We start from the raw sequence: 16,963 nt of genomic DNA, 5'->3' as shown, positions 1-16,963 counted from the left end.
TCTGTAAAACAGAGATCTCTGCTTGTAACAGACAAATCTGCTGATGGGGTTTCTGGGATGTGATAGTTGGTGGAGGTTTCTGACCAAACTCTGGATTAATGCCAAATTATACAAGATACAGAACCCTGCGGTTCAATGTTAGTTTTTCCCCACTGTTTGATGTAATAAGAGATCTTCCCCCTTTACAAGATTGTCTGAAAAGTCTGCGGTTGCTTTCGAAAAGCAGTCATTCTGGTCTCAATAACTGAAGGCTAACCATAAGAAATCAGTGCATGGCCCCACTTAAACACCTGTGATTGTGTCTAACCTGCTTTAGATCACATCCCATGTCTTCAATAAATAAACACGGGGTCACAGTCGTGCTGACGTCACACATTTTTACAATTACTTTATCCGGCTTATGAATTGGAAATATGGGAACCGTAGAGTAACTTGGGAGCCCTGTAGAGCAGTGTGCAATTAATTTTTACTTTTTCAGCTGCCCAAATGGGAAGTTCACCGGCGCCACCGATATATGACGTGAAAATGTCTGTTGACGTGCCATGGGGCCAGGTTTAAATTGAGTCTTATACATTTGAAATACCACAGAGTTATCTGTGGTAACTTGTGAATGTTCTTAAGTCGAACATGGCCACTACACCTTTGCAGAGAACCCACCTGATAAGAGAGCCATCCCCCGTCATCGGTCATTTCTGTAATAAGCAACTGGCAGGCCTGCCGAGACCATCTGTAGAAGCATCATGACTTACCTTCGCACTGGTAGCCCGCCAGCCCCCAGATGAAGTTCGTGCAGTGGTGACAGAATGTCGGCTTGGTCAGGGTCACTTTCCTGAAGCTGTGTCCTGGGCAGATAAGCACCTGTTGCTGGTGTTTGGCCACCGGCGAGGAGGAGGTGGTGGCCTGTGGAGGGTGAGGCGGGGGTGCCGGTAGCTGTTGCTGGGTACAATTTTTGCTTCTCCCAAGCTTTGGGCTTGACGCCAGGCTGTGGTGACTCAGGTTGCCAAAACGGGACCGAGCTCAGTCTGCTGTGTCCTCATCCGCAAGCCCAGGGATGCAAACTTATATCAGGTACAAATTCGTCTGAGAGGAAGCAAATCTGGGTCTCCAATAAATGAGCAGTAAGAAAGAGGCGGTGTTGACAGGAGATACAGAGAGCAGGCTTGGTGGCTCTACAGGCGGGGCATGAGTCCTCCGAGAGCGGCCATCAGATAGTTTGAGGAAGCCCACCCCTGGAGCACCGGCGATCCCTCGGCCTCAGGAGAGGCAATAGGTGCCTGCAGGCTCCCCGGGGAATGGCAGGCGCATTGGTTGCTGCCTCATCCTGGAGGGTAGGCGCTCTGACAGGTGATCATTTCCTTGCATGATGTAGAAGAGGTTTCAAATGACTCATTTCCTTTCAAGTGTTGGATCCAAACATCCTATTAAACAAGCACTGGCAAAGAAAATAGCTCTGGTTTTTAGTCCCAGCCTTTTGGCTTTTCTCATGGTCTTTGCCACACTTTTTTAGGTCTCCTTTATGTTGATGAAGTGGCCTCGCCAGTACAAAAGAAAAGAAGAAAAAAAAAAAAAAAAAAGACAGCCTAAAATCAACAAGACGTCAGCGGTTCTCTCATTTAGTTGCTTCCCTGTGAAATGGATCCAAAAAAAAAACCCGCACGTGGTGCGCGCGCCACAGCGAGCCATGTGGTTTCAATTATCGCGCCCGTGTCTGGGCACGATAATTGAAACCACATGGCGGCTGGTGCGCGTAATAGACACCAATAGGCCGTGGGCGGAGCAATGCGCCCGCCTTTGGCCAACTGCGTGCAGTCTTTCATAAAAAGACGCACGCAAAGGCCAATAGCGTGCCCCAAAAGAAAAAGCACACGCTTGTGCGTGTGCGATTCCTAGCTCAGTTTCTGAAACCCACTACAAAATGTCTCGCACTGCGCAAGCAGTTCTGCGCACTGCAACGCTGGGCGCGAGACCTAAAAACAGTGTTTCCTTTGAAGAAACTTGAAGACTGAATCTTTTTGACACTCCCTCTACTAAGTTGTAAAAGCCTCATAGATCAGGAGATTCTGCTGGAAGAGGAGTTGAATCTCCCACTTCTGGCACCACATATTCTTCCTATTCAGGACTGGTAGATTGTGGCATGTTAATTTGAAAGTGACCTTCCTTTTGAGCATCATCTGCAAAGGACTCCTCATGATCAAGATGCTGCATATGCAGTGGCAGAGACACTGATGGGCTGTGTCAGAGCAGTAAAAGTAAAGGTATGCATGGAGTGGCAGGACGAGTTTTAAGTCTTGAGTGGGGCAGTGAAGATCGCGTAGAAGGCTGTTGCCGCTGATCACCTGCAGGTTCCAGAAAACAGGGGGATAGTAACCTGCCACAATAAGTCTGACATCCTTTACCAGGTTAAATGGCACTTGCATCATCGGTTGATCTGAAACTCAAGGGCTCTTGTTGTAGACTTTCCCATATTGCTATTCATCTTGATGTTCAGCACACTGCTGGTAGGAAGCCTTGGCTGTAGCTTAATCCAGTCTTTGTTGACTATGGAAGACATCTGCTTCAACATTCTTTGTCAAGGTATTGCTGTTTGACATTGAGCTGTGGAGGACAACGCTGCCCCGAAGGTCAAATAGGCACTGAGAAGGATATGGGGAAACTTTACTTAGTGATACGAGTTCAGGTATTGAAGGTGTTGAAATGCCTTTTTCTGAAATTAGAGTCATTTTCTGAAATTAGTCATTTTTGGTGCTTCTTGAGTCTGAGTTGAGTCCAACCAAAGTGTAGTTTTGTTTGTCAAACATGTCGATGAGCCAGCTGTCAGTGGTGGCAGACTTGAGGACTTTGCTTTTGGAGAGGCCTTTGCCTTCAGTGTCTTGGCTGTCAGCGACTTCGTCAAAGGTCCAGTCATCATCATTCCTGTTGGCAGGGCCACTGTCAACAATTTCAGTTTTTTTCATTCCATAGATATTTTTCCCAGGGTGTTGGTGGCTCAGAAGTCATTTTTTAGGTAAATCTGTTCGTTAAGAGGACAGTGTCAGGAGACTGACTCTTCTCTCTGGATTTCTTGATGAGCCTTTTAGGAGGTTCCTTGGACATAAAAGTTATCTTTTCAGTCGTGACTTTGGGAAGAACGTCCTTCCAGAGAATAAGCCCCATTATGGGCTTATTATTGGATGTTAGTGAAGATACATCACAAAAACTCATCTGAAGATGACATATCCATAGATTTTGATTTGTGGAGCCATAGTCTGAGGGTTGTAGTGGGGGGGGGGGGGGGGGGCGACAAAAAGGGTGGCCGGTCTTAAAAAGTCCTTAGACTTGTAGTCAGCATAGAGGCAATAAATGCATTCCTTATGCAGAGCCGCTTTTTAACACAGGGCCTCAAGAGGTTGTTTGAAGACTGAGTTTCTCTTTATGCATGACATGCAGTAGAAATAGGAAGTATTGGGACCTCTTGGGTGGGGGTGTTCTATGAGCGTACTTCTGATTGGTTGAAGTTTGGTACTTTTGTAATGATATGAATAGGCTACTAATTGAACCATGTTACAGCTTTCTAAACTATGTTTAACATTGCCCAACTCACTATATGTACAGTGGAACTTTCAACTCAATGACTGGGATGATTCAAGCATGTGAATCTATGAAAGATCCAATACTGGAAAACGAATATAGCCAAGTAGCTTTTTTTCTCATTGACAATGTAAACAACAGCACCTGCAACCAGCCTTCAGTCATGAAGTAGGAAGATTTCCATCTCCCAACAAGAAGTATACAACCTCAAAACCGCTTGTTTAAACAATTTTCTTTGTGCACCTACATGACTGATATTCATAAGGAATGCCAACGTGCGGCTTGGCAAAAAGATGCATGTTGGCAGGCCAAGGACGTTAGAAATCAACTCTTTGTTGCAATGAAGGGTACCTCCAGCTTAAAACAATTGGACAAACTTAATTTCAGTGACAGCCTGCAGTCTTGTACAGCCTACATGCAACTAGGTATCAAGTACTGATTTGTATCACCAGCAGCACAGGAGCTCATCAGTCAAGATTATGGCATTGTGATGTCCCCTTACTTCAAAACAAGGTCACTATTCAGGGTTTTCGTGAATCGGCAGAACCACCAGTAGTCGAAGATCAGAGTATAACACGGACTGTAGAGTTCACACATACTTTGTAAATCCCATCAGGGCTCGATACGCTTCTGGCTTCACCCACAACAGTACCCCATCCCAAGACATCTGGTTTCAGCCAAGATTTACCTTGGGTGCAGTGCTGATGTTCCACCAAAGACCGGATATAACCCCTGCATCAGGTACAAAGCTAATGAGGTCACTGCTCTTGAAACTTAACACAGACTCAACATCAACAAGTATCATTGCTGATGTACATCTGGAATTACCTCGGCCATCGCCCATGTTCTGCTTATGTTAAGAATGTTTGGTGGGAGGCTGTATTATTGATGGTTGCAGAATGCATCATGAATGGCTTGTAAAAATTCTCACTGAAATGAGTGGTAGGGACAACCCAACCACATGAATAAAAATACCAAATCAGACAGAATGAGAGCACTGGTGGTTAAGCAACACGGTAATGCGCAGTCTAACATTTAGGTACAGGCTGCTCTGGCAATGCCCTTTCAGCGCAACCTAGCAGACTCTCGGGGAGATGTTTTCCAGCACCAAAACACAAGATGGAGGCAAGAGTCCACCTAAATCTTTCGTGTTGGCATGCAGCTAATAGGGACTGTGTTCCTTAAGGTCTAGTACATTAAGCTGCACCCGCACAGCGGGGGTGACCAGACTCCCAAAAGCCTGCACAGAATAAATCACAGACGAGCGCTTGCGGTAAAAGCAAGAGTGGCCGTAATGAAGTAGACCGCACATTACTTGACAGAGGCGAGACAACACACATGGTGCATCATCATACCACCACCATATCCCCGCAAGATAGGAGACTCCCGCAACATAACCAGCAGGGAATATGTATTCTGAGACATGTGCCCCTCAGACACTCGGCCGGGCCGGAAGGAAATCTGTATTCATAACCCCAGTGACCCAGGGTTAAACAGAAGGTGGCGAGACGCCCCAAACCAATGGGCTGACACCTCGCTCTCAACTCACTTAGCACCATTCTCACAAGTCTCGCTCCACCCTACCTTAAATGCAATTCGCATATTCACAGTCAGATCGTGTCATCAGCGATGCACAGCAATGTAGGTCAACTGTACCGCGCTCTGCCACCCTGACATGGCCCACGCTATATAAAACCTCACATATATTCGATTCACCCACCCCCGCATTTCTCCATGCCCCCCCCACCCCCTTCATGCATGTTCTAAGTATGCAACCCACTACGTTCGGAGGGGACCTCGTGATATAAAACAGAAATACGCTTCTCTTTGCAGGTCTCGACGCAATCCAATTTTTGGGGAGGAACTCTCTCGTTACTGTTTAAACATTGACTTTTTGGCGAAATCAACGCTGTCTAATGAGCCCTGGAGATCTGATAATCGTTAGCTATTCAAGCGGCCGCCAAGGAAAGCTCAGATCCGCTCCAGTTGAAATGAGGGCGGGGGGAAACCAAACAGATCAAAGGAAGCAACAAGAAAGAACACAAATATCCCCTCCCCCACAGGACGCAGGAAAGCTGCTCTCCCCCTCAATGCAAACACACATGTCAGCACAATGTAACACCATTTCCAAAACCCCCCGCCCCAGCACGCGGTAGGGGTCAATGCTCTGAGAAAACCACTACCCCTCTCCCCCCCAATAAGGAGAGAAGAAACTGCCCCCGAACAGGCTCGGGAGCAGCTTTTCCTGCCGCAGCTACTCTTAATGTAGGGCGACGAGGGGGTGCACGTGCTACGTAAACAGAAAGTAAGAATCAGGGCCGATGAAGCATGGGTCTGAAGAGAGCAGGGCCGAGGAAGCAGGGGTTAGAAGACAGACCTCCATTCCCACCCATTATCTCCGTCTTGTACTCTTGAGGGCTACGAGGGGGTGCACGTGCTACATAAACACAAAGTAAGGAGCATGGCCGAGGAAGCATGGGTCCGAAGAGAGCAGGGCTCTGAAGACGCACAGTGGATAGACAGATCTCCATTCCCACCCCGATCTTAGTCTTGTACTCTTGAGGGCTACGGGGGGGGGGGTGCACGTGCTACATAAACACAAAGTAAGGAGCATGGCCGAGGAAGCATGGGTCCGAAGAGAGCAGGGCCGAGGAAGCAGGGCTCCGAGGATGCACAGTGGATAGACAGATCTCCATTCCCACCCAGATCTCAGTCTTGTACTCTTGAGGGCTACGGGGGGGGTGCACGTGCTACATAAACACAAAGTATCTTGGAGCAGGGCCGTGGAAGCAGGGATCTGAAGACGCAAAGGGAATACATTGGTCTCCATGACCACCCTGAATGATACAATATCCATAGCCCGGTCTTGCAGCTCATGCCATACTGCCTTACCTTATACCAAATACACAACGTGACAGGCGCCTTAGCACACCTATACCATCTGGCCTTAACTGGCACCGTTCAGTACAGTCTAGACCACCCACACTATCATTTATAGTAATCTTTAATTGTCCTATGAATACTGCTCCACACAGGCGCCGTTTCTGCAGTTTCTCTAACATGGTTTAGTCCCGTTGTCTACATGTCTTTCTAAGAAGCAGCCATCCCGTACAGCATGTAACGTCTACCATGGCCATATACAACACGAAATGCACAGTGGAACACAAGTACCCCATATGGCAGACAGCCAGTATCTGTCCCTATAGGCGCCACCCCGTATTCTGCAGCACAACTCACCTTACGCGCAGACGGCCCCCATGTAGATCAGAACCCCCCATGGTCTTTTACACGCTCCCCAGAGACCCCAGTTCTCAAGCCTTTTCATCCCCGGCTTCTTCTCTAATGACCCCTTCCCCCCGCTGGTGCCAGCGTCCGCACTCACTCAGTAATAACATGGATCCGGAGGGCCGGCGGCGCAGCGAGCTCTCTCGACTCTCCTGTGTCAGCCCGTCCGCTCCCCGCGGTGCTTCGGCGCAGTGCTCTCGGGGTCCAGGCCAGCCGCTCCCCGCTGTGCTCCAGGGGCAGAGTCCACCCACAAGGGTCCTCCTGGCAGAGAGCGCCTATACTTATTCCCAGACCCCGAGTCCGGCAGGGGGTGCACCGGGGCAGGCAGTCCCGTGTCGTCTGGGCGGAGCTCCACTGTGTCCGGGGACTGAGTTGTGCCGGGTCCGGTGCTGGCTCTGCCGGTGTCCGGGGACTCGCACCTCCTACGGGGCCGACTTTGAGGACAAAGTTCTGAGCTCAGCTTCCTCTTGTGTCTGTTCCTCCTCCTCCGCCTTCCTCCCTCCCACTCTGACCCTCCTCCCTCTCGTCTGGTTCCCACCCTGCCAGTCTCTTACTATGCCAGCCGCACCGCTTTCTGTCTGTCTGTTTCCTCTTTTCCCTTCAGGTCGTTGTGTCACCGCTCTCACACCCAGGCTGCCTCCCGGTCCCTCCCCGGTTGGTGTTCGCGGTCTCCTCCACGCTTTATCTCTCCCCTGCCAGTTGTTTTGCAGCGTGAAGCTGCTATGCTGTGTTGTCGTTCGCGCTCTCTTCTGCCTGTGAGATCTCCCCCTCCAGCCCCAGCAGGCCCTTATCAAGTCTTCTTGTTCTCAGCACTCCTCCTCATGACTCAGCCCTTCCTCCCCCTCCCATCCACCCCACACACACACACCCTCCCAGAGTGCCTCGCTCACACACTGCAAACATCTGAGCGGGCCTTTAAACTCCATTTAAAGGGACATGGTGAGGTCACTGCTCAGGGCCCGCCTACCGCCGGGATTCCCAGTGCTTAAAGGGCCCAGGCGTCTTCAGTACAGCGACAAACTGCGTCTGACAGTTCATCTATACTATAGCGCGCTCCCTCTGTTCAGGAGGCTCTCTTACGCTGCAATGAGAATTGAAACTGCGGTCCTGAAACGTGTGCAGCACAACAGGACTTGATCCTATTTCACGGCATTGCTAAAGAAGCCTTTACTGTAAAGTTTCTCATTTGTGCATTTCTTTATAGGGTGGACATTACCGTCAGGTAATAGCGCCCTTAACAATTAAACAGATTGTTATGTAAGGTCCAACATTTTAAAATATCGGAGGGTTACATGAGGTTCTTTACAGTAAAACAGATAGAAGCAGTGTTTGCACATTTCGCGATGGTCTACTACCTCCAGATAGCCTAAGTTTGTCCACCAGATAGCAAGGGGTGGGCAATCATAGGGCCTTGTGGATGATACAGGCTGTCTTGTATATGGCCCTGGCTTCAACAGGCAGCCAACGGAGAATGTCCACTATAGGGGGTGATGTGGTCATTCATTTTGGCCCCATAGATGAAACGAGAAGCTCAGTGAAGGTTTGATTTCAGAGGGCGAGGCGGGTCTTGGGTAGACCAGTAAAGAGAGGGTTACAGGAGTCAATTCTGGGGAGCACCAGTGATTGAACAAGGGATTTCAGGTCTTGTTCCGGAATGTAGCAGGAAATTTCATAGATAAGACAGTTGATACTGCACATTTCCTGCCATTGTGTTGATTTGTGATTGTACGTAAAAAAATTTTTTTTGTAGGATAACTCCTAGGAATTTGGTACTGTCAACAATGGTGGGTTTGCTGTTAAGGATGTTAATTGTGTTCATTCGGGATTGTACTGGAAGTGGTGATTTCGAAGAGGAGCTGAGGAGGAATTCGGTATTGGAAGGGTTTACTTTTAAATGTTTAGTCATCCAGTCGTGAATAGAGGTGAGTGTGTTGGCGAGGTGTTCAACGTCATTTGTAGAGGCGACCTTCATCCGGGTCTGGTGGACTAATGTGTCCACTGTAGGGGCCTGTGTTTGACCTCACAGTCACAGGTTCAAATCATGGTGAGTCCACTCAGCCTTTCATCCTTCTGAGGTCGATAAAATGAGTACCTTTGAGTTGGGAAACAAACATCCGTTATTCAGTGCCAAGATGCCCACGGGTGAACATGAACTTTACAGATACACGTTATATTATAAAGTTAAGTGTCATCAGCATATTTATGCTAGAAGACTCCTGCCGTTCTTAGTATAACTCAAAGAGGCTTGATATAAAGGTTGAGTAGGGTAGGAAGAAGAATAGAGCCCCAAGGGACCCCTTGATTAACAGCCAAACATGTTGAGAAGCAATCATCAATTTACATCTTCTGTGGCCTATCCCAGAGAGGAATGATTCAAACCATTTAAGGACCACGCCATCAATGCCCATTCAATTTTTGTGTGAAGTGTACAGTGGTTGACTGTATCAAAGGCTGCTGATAGGTCGAGAAGGATGAGGAGGCAGGGGTTGCCAAAGTCAAAGACTCGAACAGCATCATAGACTACCTGAGGCAGTGCTGCATCCCTGATTAAAACCGGGTTAGTATTTGTCTAGGAAGTTTGTTCTGCTCGATTTTCCCGGCCTTCTTGTGAGGCACAATAATGGAATGTGACTTCAGTCTCTTATCATTCAAGTCTAAGGGTTAGAGTAGTGAATGGAGCCTATTTTCTAGGCACTTCGACATGATTCTGTGCTCTTCCCCATAGATCAGGGCTTGCACACATAGCCTAGGGGATAGATTCGTTAGTATTAGGGATAACCTGTCCTGTAGTGAGGGTATTTCATGGAGCCGTGCTGAATTCAGGCCTGGTAGGCCTCAAACGGGAGAGACTCCATCTTTCTTTCTGCTCCGGCAGCTTGGGATGCTTCTAGGTCAAATGTAATGTTTTAGTTATGAGGTGTTATTCGCTTGGAGAGAACCGGTTCAGGCCGGCCCTTATCGAAGGATTGTATTTTTCTTCATGCCGAAGACACTACATCAGGCCGGCCGGCTGGGAACGTGTCCTTGGTACGGGGAGGTACAAGAATTTGGTGGGCGGCAGGTTACAGGCCGGAATTTTCCATGAGGAAACGCACCTCTATATTAGTGAAAGTCTGAGGCAGTTACATGTTCAGTCCGTAGGCGGCATCTAGCCGTTAGCAGTAAAGCTACTACTTATTCCAGGGAAGACAGACGCCATCTTGAAGGCGGAGAAGAACCGAGAGACAGATGCTTTCCTAGCAGAATAGCCAGAGAGGAGAGAGTAGCCGATAAGGAAGAGGTCCCAGTGACTCGGAGAAGGGTGATTCCAGGCGAGCCGAGACACAGACGAGAAGGGAACCTAGATGACCACTGAGTGCAGGCTACATACTACTAAGGTGATGTCGACCCTTTCTTATTAGAGTGTACAACTTAATCTTTCACTTTTCTTTGCAGGTTATGTGTTATATCGTAATGTTATGTGATTGTGTATGTAATGAGTAATAAAGTATCCAGTTTGTAGTGAACCAACATGTGCTGCGTGTTCTTGTATAAGAGGGTAGCCTATTCTTCTAGTCAGCTGCGGCTACATGAACAGATGTTAACCCTGATCAGGTAAGTGGTAACTGAATAAGGGAAAGAGGAGCCCCTCGAACCTGAGAACAGGCTATGCTCGAACTGGCAATCCTTGTGTGATCTGATGAATAGTGAGACTGATTCCCTTTTTGTATGTTATGGTGATCATAGGATGAACTGTCGTATGAGACTGCCGTCTGGGTAGAGAGGTCTGGATTCGTATGGAATCGCGAGGCCGCCACTTGTGATCTGAGACTGCCGTCTGGGTAGAGAGGTCTGGGTTCGTATGGGACCGCGAGGCCGCCACTTGTGATCCGAGACTGCCGTCTGGGTAGAGAGGTCTGGGTTCGTATGGGACCGCGAGGCCGCCACTTGTGATCTGAGACTGCCGTCTGGGTAGAGAGGTCTGGGTTCGTATGGGACCGCGAGGCCGCCACTTGTGATCTGAGACTGCCGTCTGGGTAGAGAGGTCTGGGTTCGTATGGGACCGCGAGGCCGCCACTTGTGATCTGAGACTGCCGTCTGGGTAGAGAGGTCTGGGTTCGTATGGGACCGCGAGGCCGCCACTTGTGATACTGTCGTATGGGCAGAGAGGTCTGGATCCGTATGGGACCGCGAGGCCGCCACTTGTGATACTGTCGTATGGGCAGAGCGGTCTGGATCCGTATGGGATCGCGAGGCCGCCGATTGTGCTGAGACTGCCGTCTGGGTAGAGAGGTCTGGATTCGGATGGGATCGCGAGGCCGCCACTTGTGATACTGTCGTATGGGCAGAGAGGTCTGGATCCGTATGGGATCGCGAGGCCGCCGATTGTGCTGAGACTGCCGTCTGGGTAGAGAGGTCTGGATTCGTATGGAATCGCGAGGCCGCCACTTGTGATACTGTCGTATGGGCAGAGAGGTCTGGATCCGTATGGGATCGCGAGGCCGCCGATTATAAGAGGTCTTGGTATGCATAGTAGGAATCCCCTGTCCTTAGGTGGTAGATATATGTGGTTGCAGGATTGTAAATAGGTTCTAGGGAGGGGGTAACGTTCTGGCTGGGTTAGTGAGGCTCTGATGAGCGGGTTCTATCTGATCCGAAAACCCAAGCAGAACAGAAGTTGTAGTCTTTGATGTGCTTGGTGAGTTGCTCCACTACGTACAAGTTACTTACTTGTGTAACGATATATCTGTAAGAGACATTAGTTAGTGATAGATTCCTTACCTTAGAATATCCCCAGGCGTCAGACTGGATCCAGAAAGTTTGTCAGCAGTACCCCAGCGCATCGGTAGGCGTCGTCGTACGGCTCCGCATACGTCGCTGGCATCGTAGCTGCCGAAATGACGTCGTCAGAGCTACTTAAATGCGCCTACGTGCGCAGACGTCAGTTCTGCACACAACTTTTCCGTGCCAGAAGCGCAGAGCCATGCCAGAGACAGACTACTGGTGCAATAGAACTAGGGCCCTGAAAGGGATGACCTGAACGCAAGAGAACAGTTCGCAGAACAGGGAGGATGGGCGGGCGGTAAGGAATCTATCGCTAACTAATGTCTCTTACAGATATATCGTTACACAAGTAACTTGTGCATCTGAAAGACACTTTAGTGATAGATTGCTTACCTTAGAATAGATACCCAAGCAATACCAACCCCGGTGGTGGGTCTGCTAAGTGAGATTACACCAGAAAGTCACGGAGAACTGAACGGCCAAAGAAGCCGTCTCTCCGGACCCGACTGTCAAGGCAATAGTGCTTAGTGAAAGCATGCAACGAGGCCCAAGTGGCTGCCTGACAGATGTCTTGCAGGGGGACACCGCGTCCCAATGCTGTGGTAGCTGCTGTTGCCCTGGTAGAATGGGAGCCCAGCCCAACCGGAGGTTCCTTTTTAGCCAAAGCGTAACAGGCTTTAATGCACAAGACAACCCATCGGGAGATAGTTCGCTTGTGCACAGCCCGGCCTTTCTTGGCACCCACGTAGCCAACAAAGAGCTGGTCATCCACCTGGAACTGTTGTGTGCGGTTGAGATAGAACGAGAGCGCACGTTTTGGGTCCAGACGGTGGGGCCTCTCCTCTTGAAGGGTGCGGAGGCGGAAAGAAAGTGGGCAGAGTTACAGTTTGCCCGAGATGAAAGGCAGAGACTACTTTTGGTAGAAAGGAGGGACGCGGTCTAAGCACAACCTTGTGCGGATGAATCGCCAGGAAAGGAGGTTTGCAGGAAAGAGCCTGGAGCTTACTCACTCGCCGAGCAGAGGTGATGGCCACCAGGATGACAGTTTTCAAAGTCAATAACCGCAAAGGACAGTTATGAAGAGGCTCAAATGGAGAGCACATCAGATTTGTGAGAACCAGGTTCAAGTTCCATGGAGGCATCACAAAAGGAATAGGAGGGAAAAGGTGAGTAATGCCTTCGAGAAATTTATTGACAACCAAGGACTTGAAAAGAGAGGGCTAATCAAGCAACCTAAGAAGGGCTGAAAGAGCAGAATGGTAGCCATTGATAGTGCCCAAAGCAGAGCCCTGCTGGGCCAACGAAAGGAGGAACAATAGGACCTCAGAAAGAGGGGCAGCAAGAGTATCAACAGATTTTGCTGTGCACCATGCCACACATTTTTTCCACCGACAGGCGTATACCATTTCAGTGGAGGGTTGCCTGGCTGCCAGAATCACATTACAGACTTCGGGAGGCAAGTCAAATGGAATCAGCTGTCGCCGCTCAATCTCCACGCAAGGAGGTGGAGGCTGGACAGGTTCGGGTGGAGGACCATCCCCTGTTGCTGCGACAGGAGATCTTCTTAAAGAGGCAGTCATATCAGGGGATCCACGCTCATACTGAGTAGCTCGGGATACCAAACTCTTCGAGCCCAGTCTGGTGCCACAAGAATGACTTGGACCCGGTCGTGCCTGATCTTCAGCACTCTGGGCAGAAGTGGTATAGGCGGAAAGGCGTACAACAGACCGCAACTCCACTCACGACGAAAAGCGTCGCCTAGCGAGTGCCGCCTTGTAAACTCCCACGCACAGAACTGCTGACATTGCGCATTCTCTTCAGTGGCGAATAGATCTAACCAAGGTTCTCCTCACTGCTGAAGGAGACCTTGCACCACCTCAGAGTTAAGACGCCATTCGTGATCCAACATGCACCTTCGGCTCAGTTCGTCCGCCCTGGCGTTGGGGGAGGGAAAGGGATCTGCCGCTGACCTAACACTGGTTCGTGAGCCACCACTGGAAGTCCTGTGCAGTGCCCTCTGAGATCTGGACGTAGTCTGAAAGGTTCCCCCGATGCTGCGTCCACTGGAACTTCAGGTCCCGCTGCAGATCGCGCATATGCCATCTGGCATGATCGATCAGCAGGATGCAGGAGGCCATGAGGCCCAGCAGCTCGGGTCGAAAGATCGGAATCATAGCCCGAATGTCCCAGACTCGCTGTTTGGGAGGATAAACCCGAAACTGCGCCATATCCAGAACTGCTCAGATGAAGAGGAGCTTTTCAGAAGGAATCAGGTGTGACTTCGGCACATTGATGGAAAACCCCAGCAAATGCAGGAGGTCCGCCGTAGTTTGGAGGTGGAAGACGACTGCTTGGGGCGAGCCCGCCTTCAACAGCCAGTCGTCGAGATAGAGGAAGACTGAAACCCCTGATCTGCGCAGATGAGCTGCGACCACCGCCATCAATTTCGTGAATACCCGAGGGACGCTGGTAAGGCCGAAAGGGAGCAGGGTGAACTGAAAGTGCTTGTGGCCCACCGTGAACCGAAGGGAACGTCGGTGGGCTGGCAGGATGTGAATATGAAAATAAGCATCCGTCAAGTCCAACGCTACCAGCCAGTTTTGCGGGTCTAGCGCAGACAAGACCTAAGCTAGCGTGAGCATCTTAAACTTCTCCTTCTGGAGGAAGCGATTGACGTTCCGGAGGTCTAAGATAGGGCGCAGACCTTTGTCCTTCGTAACCAAGAAGTAGTGGGAGTAACAACAACGACCTACTTCTGGCGTTGGAACGCGCTCAATGGCTCCCTTGGCCAAGAGGGCCGTAACTTCCTGCTGGAGAAGTGCCAAGTGTTACCCCCGACATGCGGTGGTACTGAGGTGGCATGGCCAGAGGGAATAGCCCCTGCGGACTATTTGCAGAACCCACCTGTCCAAGGTTATGGAGCGCCAGTGGGGAAGGTGATGGCGAATCCTGCCACCCACTGGTGTCAGGTGGGCCTGAAACACAGGACTAGGAAGGTTTAGAGGCGGCGGACTGACCCGTCCCTTGTCCTCAGGACCCACCACGGCAGGTCCCACGTCCGCAGCTGTGCTGCGACTGTGGCTGCGTAGCCTTGCGGGTCTGAAAAGAACATGCCTGGGCACCCAGACCTTGACCTTGAAAGGACCGAAAGACAGACCCAGAGGGAGTACGCGTGGTGGCGAGACCCAAGGACTGGGCCGTGGCCCGAGAGTCCTTAAAGCGCTCTAGGGTGCTATCCACTTTATCACCAAAGAGGCGTGTACCATCAAAGGGCATGTCCAACAGGGTGTTCTGGACATCCCCAGAAAAGCCAGTAGTTCGGAGCCAAGCATAACGACGGAGCGCCACAGTTGTGGAAAGTGCCCTACCGAGAGACTCGGCCGTGTCAAGTCCACAGCGAATAGTACATTTTGCAGCATCTCTCCCTTCGGTAATGGCTTGGGAGAGAACCACCCGTGCTTCCACAGGGCACTGAGGCAGCACCCATGCCACAGTGTCCCACACAGAATGGGAAAAGCGGCCTAGCAGGCAAGCAGTATTCACCGCCCGCAACCCACAGCTGGCAGACGTGAAAATCTTTTTTCCAAATTGCTCCAGTTTCCTAGATTCCTTATCCGGAGGAGCAGAAGGGAACGCACTCGGCGAGGCAGAAGCATGGACAACCAGACTCAGGCGTCAGGTGTTGTGTGAGAAAGCTGGGATCGCCAGGCGATGGCGCGCCACACCCTTGTCTACAGGGACTCCTGCGTTAGGTTTAATCCAGGTGCCCAACAGGATATCAGCAAGCGCTTCATTGAAGGGCAGTGACGACTCCGCAAAGGAGGACTGCGGCTGCAGGACCTCAGTCAGGCGATTGGTCCTGATAGGTACAGAAGGGAGTTCGAGGTTAAGAGCCTCAGCTGCCCAACTCAAAACCACCGAAAAAGTACCAACCTCCTCCGTGGCCACGGAAGAAGGGGACAGAGTACCAGGGTGTTGAGAGAAATCCACTGGTCCTCCACATCGCCTTCCCACTCAGGCTCATCCTCGCATTGAGCTGCAAGAGGGTCCTCAGAGCCCTCCCAGTATTCCCCTGCGTCCACCGGTTGCTGAAGGGGCCGGTAAGGACGAGGTGCCCTGGGAAACAGGATAAACTCCCCTCCAAGAAATGGAATGAGAGGGTAAGATACGAGTCCCGGGTTGGCGCCGTCCGGCGTCTGCGGCGGCCGGATCCAGGGCCGGCGCTGAGGCCGGAACCGGCGGTGCCGCAGGGTATGGAGCCGGCGTAGCCGAGGCCAGAGGCGGCGGCACGGGGGCAAACCCTTCCGACGGATCCGCAGAGACTAAAGGCGCTCCGGAGGGACCCGGCGGGGCAAACAAATGGCACAAGGCCGACATAAAGGCCTGCACCTAGTCCAAAGTCGAGTGCGGCCCTGGAAAGGGAGGGTAGGCCGCAGAAGATATATATTTTGTGTAGTAGTCTTGCGTTTAGAAGAGAACTAAGGTTAGTGGTGAAGGGTGACTGTCTTAATTTCTTCTCCAGTATTCTCAGGGCTTTTCTTTCCTCATACAAGGCCTTGTAGATCCATTGAGTTGATGGTTTAAGACATCTTTTGCTTCATAGCGGAGCTACCTCATCAAGCAGGGCTGAGAGACTGTCAAAGCAGTGAGCAATCAAGTTGCTGATATCTGCAGCAGGACTGAAAGATGGTAGTTCTTTATGTGCTATGTTGCTGAGGAAGCTGATGTTGATGTTCTTGGTGTCAGAAAACCATATAACGCCCTTTTCTGTTGACCGATAGTCATGAAATGTGAGAGTTTTAATGAGAAAGGAATAAGATAATGATCGGACTAATCACCAGCATGGGATCAATTCATCATCCATAAGACCAGGTCTTACTTGGAGATTATTAAGTTGAGTATAGAACCTTTACAGTGTGCTGGTTTTAGGTTATGTTGGATCAGATAGTTTCCTTAAAGGAAAGAAAGGAGGAGAATTGACTGGCTGACAGCAGAATCTCCAGTAATGCCTCAATGAAGATTTAAGTCTCCCAAAAAGATGGTTTTGTGCCGATTGGCCGCTTACGAGATCCATGTATGCCTCGCGTGTTATCACCTGGCGGGTGATATATGACATTTAATCTGAAAGAGGAACTATACTGTCCGCATAGGTTTAGGGTTGGGCGTTGGAATGTGGAAAATGATCAGTTGGATAGCCCTCCTGCACTGTAAGGAGTCTCTAAAAATGGATGCAATGCCTCCCCTGACTCTACCTACACAGTTGTTACTGACGATGGAGTAGTTAGGAGGAAGTACAAGATCAAATATGTTGCTGGATGTGCCATTGAACTAGGTCAGGTGTGTGTGA

At 50.3% G+C, this 16,963-nt stretch overlaps 1 protein-coding gene across 5 annotated transcripts in view; it reads right to left on the bottom strand.

Moving 5' to 3' along the window:
* The window catches only part of KDM6B (lysine demethylase 6B), a 950,060-nt gene that overhangs the window by 351,927 nt on the left and 581,170 nt on the right, over positions 1-16,963 (bottom strand). For 2 of the 5 annotated variants that reach the window (XM_085639044.1, XM_085639046.1), the window contains exon 1: positions 6,950-7,308. The exons of the other annotated variants lie outside the window; for them this stretch is intronic. The gene's annotated coding sequence lies outside the window, so the exon portion shown is untranslated. Of the gene's footprint in view, positions 1-6,949; positions 7,309-16,963 lie in introns of those variants that run through there. 5 annotated transcript variants of the gene reach the window in all.

This window comes from Triturus cristatus, chromosome 12, assembly GCF_964204655.1.
Source record: "Triturus cristatus chromosome 12, aTriCri1.1, whole genome shotgun sequence".
NCBI classification, from domain to species: domain Eukaryota; kingdom Metazoa; phylum Chordata; class Amphibia; order Caudata; family Salamandridae; genus Triturus; species Triturus cristatus.
The sequence above is the reverse complement of the archived record's forward strand: the minus strand, read 5'-3'. Positions and strand labels throughout refer to the sequence as shown.